We start from the raw sequence: 7832 nt of genomic DNA on the forward strand, positions 1-7832 counted from the left end.
GTGCGAATAAAAAAAAGTTTTGCAAAAAAAAAAGTTGTTTTCATTATGAAATCTACGTGGTCATGAGGGTTGAACAAATGGGACAGAATATCTAGTCTTCAAGTTCATTTCTTTACAATTTCGTCTTTTTTCGTTTGATTTTGGCATTCTACGACATTGGTATGGTTTTTTGTAACTTACGGTATATTTTTGCTCATTTTGCAACTGTTTTGTACGATTTACAGTATGGTTGAAAACTTTTTCTTTTTTGAAACGGCCGAAAACTCATGCGCGCGCGGATGTTATCCATATAATCAAATCAACATGGACTAATGTACACGGGTATAAATCCAGAAATGTCAATGCTAAAGGTGTTAGTTAATACATGCAGTTGTGGAAAAATGCTAGATTCAGAGGTATTGTGTTCTAGTCGGTACAAATTTTAGACAGCAAGTAACATAACCAGAATAAGTACTCTCATCTAATCAGTTTGAATCTGCCGTCACCCAGTCTTAGAACTCTTAAATTGGAATGTGATCCAAGATACATGTCATAATCTATGTCATACTTTGGACGCGATTACGTTCGATACGGGTGTTCCGGCCCGTATAATAGCTTTTGGTACGGCCTGGGATTCTTTACGGATACTCAAATGATAGAATAATTCAAACTCGTTTTGCGCGCACAAAGTGCGCCGCTTTTGGAACTTCGAACGCTGAATTCGGATTTTAGAATTGACACCGTTACACTAGTTGTTTAGATACACCAAATTTTTGCAAATTTTGCATTGAATTGTCTGTTTTCTCGGGTGGATATGTCTTATATAAAATACATATAGAATACAACACGGAGTATTCCGTATCGCCCGAGGTATCGGCCCGACCGCGGGTCGGATCGCCCGACGGCCGCAGGCATTCGCGTTCGAATCTTTCTATGGAACATTTGGAAGGCCCGGGCCGTACGCGTTTAGAACCCCCGGGCCGTACCGCTAGTTATCACACGGGCCGGAACACCTGTATCGAACGTAATCGCGGCTCAGGTAGGACGTAAAACACGGTATATTCCGCACTACCCTCGGTCCCAGCCCTCCCGCGGATCAGGTCGCCCTCTGGCCGTCAGAAGATCCGACCCGCGGTCGGGATGCTACCTCGGGTGATACGGAATACACCATGTAGTATTCTATATTACCGTTACAGCTGATAGTATCATTTAGTCTCCATGTAAATGAAAAGATACCACCTATGTCTGTTTCTAGTGATTTAGCCGGTCTTTGGGCAAGGAGCTGGCAAAGCTTAATGTACCAACGTTTGCAAAAACGCGCGAAAGCCAACAAGTCTACACCCCGTAATGTCGTACCACTCGCTACAGAAACTCGCCAGTCCCCTTCATGTGTCATCTGTTGAACAATATTTAACGGACAATATTTCTCCCCTGCTTTACCGTCTTTACATACTACCATGAACGTATATAAGAAATATTTGTAACAGTTGAAGTTTAGGCATGTACCTAAAAAGCTATTTGACATATTTGTATCACATGAGCTTACTCATACTTTTTAACCGTTCTTCCAGTCGTGATTTGTAGGTAATAATAGTATGTGCAACAATTGGGTATTCTTTCTAATGTACTTGTATTTTAAGTTTATTTTATGCAATAGTATGAATAGTATAAACTTTTATATTTTTAAAATAAAAGGCACATTGATTCTCAATTCAGTGACTTGTACTAAAAGTTTACTCCGAAAGATCAATAAATAATTTTTGAGTCATATCTGATTAGTCACTCACACACCCAATCAATCCGCTTATACGGGGTACATTGGCATAAGGTCAATCTGTTCTCTCTATCTCCTTCTGTTATTGGTGAGTCTCTGTGTTTGGTTTAGGGTGGTGCTACCCAATTCAAGGTCTCTGGAAAGAATTGCTCAACATTGTGCTTTTCGAGTAATGACGCATGTGCAAGCATTGATGTTTCCCTTTACAATTTTATTATTTTCTGTGAACATGCCATGGTATACGTCGATGAAGGTTAGACATCCAGGTAATACGATATGCGAAAAAACAGTTACTCAAGCAACTGGATATGATTTTGAAAACGTCAGACGTTTCAGCTAGTATCCACTAGCTTTCGTCAGTGACTGAGAGACCAGAGGGGAACATTGCCGACCTAGTGCCAACGGCTACTCCTCAGCTATTTTCCACCACCTTCAACACAACCAGGGTCACTCTTTCAAACTCGAGTCCACGGATGTCTTAGACCGCGAAACACGCTGGTGGGAACGGGGTGTTAAAGAGGCAATATATGAAAGAATGTACAACCCCACCCTCAACAGGGAAGGGGGGCTACGGGTCGATCTTTCCGGCACTTGGGATTTGGCACTCCCAGCCCCGAGGACAGATAACACTTAAGCTCCTGTCCTGTATAACAGGAGCTTTCAGACTAATTTGCATCATCTTGTCTTGACTTGTCTGACTTTTGTTCCTTTTTCGACTTCCAAAAATTTGTCTTCACTTTATTTGCATATCAATCAACAGGTTGTGTATATAAACCTGCTTTCCCCTCTGGTCTCTCAGTCACTGACGAAAGCTAGTGGATACTAGCTGAAACATCTGACGTTTTAAAAATCATATCCAGTTGCTTGAGTAACTGTTTTTTCGCATAATGCCATGGTATAGATCAGTGGGGATATATAAAGTACTCAGCTGTGTGACTTGCTTCTTTACTAGCTGTGCAGGTGAAACCCTTTGCCGCAGACGGTACTCTTGTATGTATGTATGTATGTATGTCTGTCTGCATGGCTCCTTTGCCTCGGGCGTTGTGACTTATTGTCATTAATCGTAAAACGTACCTGGTCTGCTCTAATTGAACGTTAAGCATTATCATGAAATCGATCGTGACGGTAGCTTTAATTCTCGGTGTAGCGCATTATTTGCTTGTCAGAATCGTTCACTAAGTAACATGCTTCATTTTTCTCTTGTTTTGAGCCGAAAATGACCTAATTTTCTAATTTAGTTTAAAGCCATATTTAATTTTTCTTTTCAACATAATGGTCTGCTATAGGGACAGTTACTAGTTACTCGAATAGAAATTGTTCATTTCAGTGTTAACATGTTGTGAATTTTAGAAATGATGTGATTTGGTATTAATACAACCAAAGTCTTGAGAAAAGGTTTTAACCACTCCTTTAACTTTGGCTCCTAGGTTTACTGTTCAGCCTTTTCATGACCCCTTCAGACTCTCTTGTAAATTTATCAACCCCTTCCGCTTATGCACTTGACATTTATCGTCATCCATTCCTGTTAAAAATATCTTCCGTAAATAATTTTATTGTTATATTTTACCTGATACTGTTCTTTTTATCATAAATATATAACTTTATATGTCTATGCCAGAGATTATTATGCACACGCGGAATGACTTTTTGTAGTTCGGTGCTTCTGGGGACGACACCCAGTAATGTTCCCCATATACTACTAGATATTGCTTTTATCTGGTTTGTCATTTTAACGATTTTAGATTTTTCAAGCGAATTAATATTGATCTGCCAATTTGTACACGAGTCTGTCAATTCAGCCTGCTGACAATTCAGCCTGACTTGTCTTTGATTTTAATAATAAACCAGTCTACTACTAATTTCATTAGGTTGGAAGATACTTAGGGTATAGCATTTTCTTCTTACACAACCAGTAAGGTTCTCACCTGCTTACGTTTCGATGTCTATCAGACACCTTCCTCAGAGCGTATGGAGATGAGAACCTTACTGGTTGTGTAAGAAAAAATTCTATACCCTAAAAATATCTTGCTGTTTTTGGTAGTTTAGTGTTCTTACATGATTTGATATTTCTAGTATTCACTTTAATATGCTAACAAACTAAAGCTACTAAATTGGTGTCTACGTTATGCACTGTAAGCCGTTCATTAAGAGTTTTCCTTAGGTTTCTAATTTTCACAAAGCTGTGGTGATAGACCATAATGTAGAATTTTACTTTAAATTATCGGTATACCATGCAGGCTTGTTCAAAACGGCCGATCTTTAAAAACCCAAGGAAGCAATGTAGTATGGTAAGAAAAGAATTCGCTGTTAACAAAATGATAATACAAACGTTCTCATCCCGTGCACTTTTTAGGGGATAACATTATTTTGAGTTTTTTTCAACTCCAACGAAGCCTTCGTCAGTATAAAGTACATCTAATTGACTTCAGTCCCCCATGCGTTTTAATGAAATCCACGCAATCCTCTTTTAAAATGCTCTGCGAATATAACAAAAAGTCATTGTTAACGACGTTAACAATGCCAACGTTCCAATTCTGTATGTTCTTCTTACCCAATGACCATTTTACTATTCATCCCAAAACAGTACTGACACAAAGGCGTGTGTTGTACACACAAGCAGTTACCGTAAAGGGGTTGACTTGGCGCTGTTTGGATCTTCTCATGGCTACAACCAGTTATTATTAGGGACTGTATCTTTTTGTTTAGTAGAAATACATGATTTTTGAGAGATCTAGATGTAACGTCTTTTCCAGATCTCGTATTTAATGTTTAATTTGTTGTGTCGTGAACCAGTCAGAACAATGTTATTAAGCAATTTGATTCTATTAATATAATCATAATGATTGTACTTGATGACGGTCCACCGATACTAAAACAGGTTTTCGGAAAGTTTCAAAATGCGGAAAAGACACTAAAACTGAGCCAGATCCATATATCTGTTTCTAGATTAGCCAACACCTTGCTTTACGTGAAATACGTGACTTACACGACAAGTTTTTGGAAATGGCACCTGTGTAAATTCTATTTCCTTTCACAACATTCTTCACCATGTATCATGTCATAAAACAGTTAAGTCGGCTATTGGAATGTCTCTGTGATTTCATTCCAAAACTCTACGTGTAACACCCGTTGGAGAGTAGTATTGCATGGATGTCTATTATTCGTTTTAAGTCAGGCGTAGTGAGCTATTTTTAATTTACCTTTAACCCTTAAACACCCGAAAGGGGTCCATTTGGACCCCAGAAGTATATTTTTATCTGCTATTTGAATTTTTTTATTCTAAAAAAAATTCCTCCCGTGACTTTGTCAGTAAACCTCTCCTAATTTTTTTCGGAGATCGGCACAATTTTTTTTAAATAACAACGGAAGTCTGATGTAAGACCGTCTGGGGTCCAAACGGACCCCAGCCTTGTATTTGCACTTTCCTACACACGAAATTGTTCGGACGTGCTCAATATGTCTTTAAGGAAGCATTATTGCTTAAATATTATGCAGTTTGCCAAGTTATCTCAACCTCAGGAATTATTTCATCAGTTTTTCAGAGGTTTGACAATTTGACAATCATATGAGGTCGCTTGCAGGCCTGATCCTATTTTTGCATAAATTATGATAATCAGCTAGAATTTTTTAACACTTAATCATGCCAAAAATAAACGTCTTACTATGTTTAACCAATATATGTGCAAGGGTCGCTGAAAGGATGCAAAAAGGAACATAAATTTGAAAGAAACCAAATGGGGTCCATTTGGACCCTCTTCGGGCATTAACGTCACAAAAAAGTTCGGGTGTTTGAAGGTTAAAAGAAGCCATCCCTCGCTAATGCAACGATTTAAGGTTCAGCGTTTTCACTCAACGTTCGACGTTGTCACAAAACATTCATTTATTGTAATGCGCAATTGTCGTTTTAATTCTAAGTGCAGCAAGTTAATTAAGTTAAGTAGCCTGCTGAATTCTCCTCTTCCAAGAAAGTGTAATGGATTGGATAAATTATCCCATCAAAACGATTTTTATATCAGGCAAAAAATTCTACAGTGTGTAAATCAGATGCATGTACTCGTAATATGTTTTACGCGTGTGTTGCTGAACACGTTTTGCATGCCTAACTTGTGATCATTTGCCTAACCCTATCCCAGAACTCTAATTGGTCAGATGGTATGGTATACAGGCTTTTTCCATGCGCCATGTTCTATTACAGGTAATTTGTGTTATATAAACATGCCAACATGCTGGTATTTTATCAATTTACCCGCCTAGATTCATATTGTGATTATTATGACGTCAGTAAAAAGCCTCTATAACCATTTTTTTCTCTCCTACAAACCCTTTGTCATGAGATGACCACAAGATAAAGAATATTGTGAAAGGAAATGGTATTTACACAGGCGTCATTACCGAAAACACGTTGTGTAAGTTACGTAAATGTAGTTTATTGGTACGCATATGGATCTGGCTTAGTTTTAGTGTATTTTCCACATTTTGCAACTGTCAGTATTCTATTTAATCGATTCACAGGCTTGGAAACTAAGAGTTGCGTAGAAACCATAGCAATCCCGTCAACTGCAATGGTTATATCAATAAAATCAAATGGCTATATATAATATGTTTCTGACTGATTGTCGACACAACAGAACACATTAGATATGAGCTCTGAAAAAGCTGTTACTCATTCAAAATGGTGCTTCGACCGACTAGCTATCACCTATAAACATCAGTTATTACTACATAATATGTATTTCTAATGCACACTAAGATACAGTCCCTAATAATAACTATGTGTAGCCAGCAGAAGATCCCAACAGCGCCAAGTCAACCCCTTTACGGTAACTGCTTTTGTGTACAACACACGCCTTTGGGTCAGTACTGTTTTGGGATGAATAGAGCTTATTCACCACACGTCATCATGACGTCACGACCCCTCATGTCCCGTGCGACGCCATTTTGGGGCTACAGCGCCTACAGCGAGTTTCCAAGCATTGAAATGGCCGACAAACGTTAGGTAAACTGTCCTTTGTCCTATTACACGAAGAGTTTACCACCACTCATACCTCTCGTTACTGGAACAAAATAAAATCTGTTGGGATTGACCCGTTTCTGTTGAGTTTTGATCAGTCTGATAGAAACGGCGTCTACCGCCAGCGGAGTCCATTTACGTGACTTAGCTTCGTATTTGGTACTGGGCAGAAGTTTTTACACACAGGATCGGTTCAAGAGTCTGGAAGCGTTTTATCAGGATGTGTAGAAAGTGTTGTGGGACAGTTGCGTGGTGACAATTAAGTACGTTGTAGTCGGGAAACGCAAAAAGTCGCGGCTATTTTGGAACAGCCCCGGAGTGTGTCTGGATAAACAACAAGCAAAGGCGAGGCCATCGGCCGCCATCCTCAGTCCGCACTGCCGCGACTGTGGCTGGACAAGGTGAGTGTTACACGTTGCCAGCACCCTGTTCTACATGGAGATTTACCACAGAGTAAAGGGACAAGTAGCTCCGAATCCAACATTTTACCGTGTTCATGGCTACCCACGTTTCAATCTACATGTACATGTACAGCCCCGTACGCCGCGCCAGGATTAAACACACCGATTTCTGATCAGCAAAGAAAGACTGAAAAGCCAATCTTGACAACATGAAAAGTGGACACGGAGCCAGAACAACCCAAAGGACAATGTTACTAACAAGAAGAGTGTCCAAAGATTGTGGCCCAAAATACACAACTATCGCCAAGAGTTTGCATAGCATTGCATAGCGATAGCCCCAAAATGGCGGACGCCAGGGGGAGAGTCACGTGACAATCTGTGGTGAATAAGCCCTATAGTAAAATGGTCATTGGGTAAGAAGAACATACAGAATTGGAACGCTGGCATTGTTAACGTCGTTAACAATGACTTTTGTTATATTCGCAGAGCATTTTAAAAGAGGATTGCGTGAATTTCAATAAAATGCATGGGAGACTGAAGTCAATAAGATGTACTTTATACTGACGAAGGCTTCGTTGGAGTTAAAAACACCTGAAATGATGGCTTACAGTGCATAACGTAGACACCAATTTAGTATCTTTTGTTTGTTAGCATATTAAAGTGTATA

At 39.3% G+C, this 7832-nt stretch overlaps 1 protein-coding gene across 1 annotated transcript in view; it reads left to right on the forward strand.

The window, feature by feature from the left end:
• LOC109468255 (tolloid-like protein 2) overlaps positions 1–7832 on the forward strand; it is a 16934-nt gene that overhangs the window by 170 nt on the left and 8932 nt on the right. The window lies entirely within an intron of this gene.

This window comes from Branchiostoma belcheri, unplaced genomic scaffold (assembly GCF_001625305.1).
Source record: "Branchiostoma belcheri isolate BF01 breed outbred unplaced genomic scaffold, Haploidv18h27 scaffold197, whole genome shotgun sequence".
Lineage (NCBI taxonomy): Eukaryota > Metazoa > Chordata > Leptocardii > Amphioxiformes > Branchiostomatidae > Branchiostoma > Branchiostoma belcheri.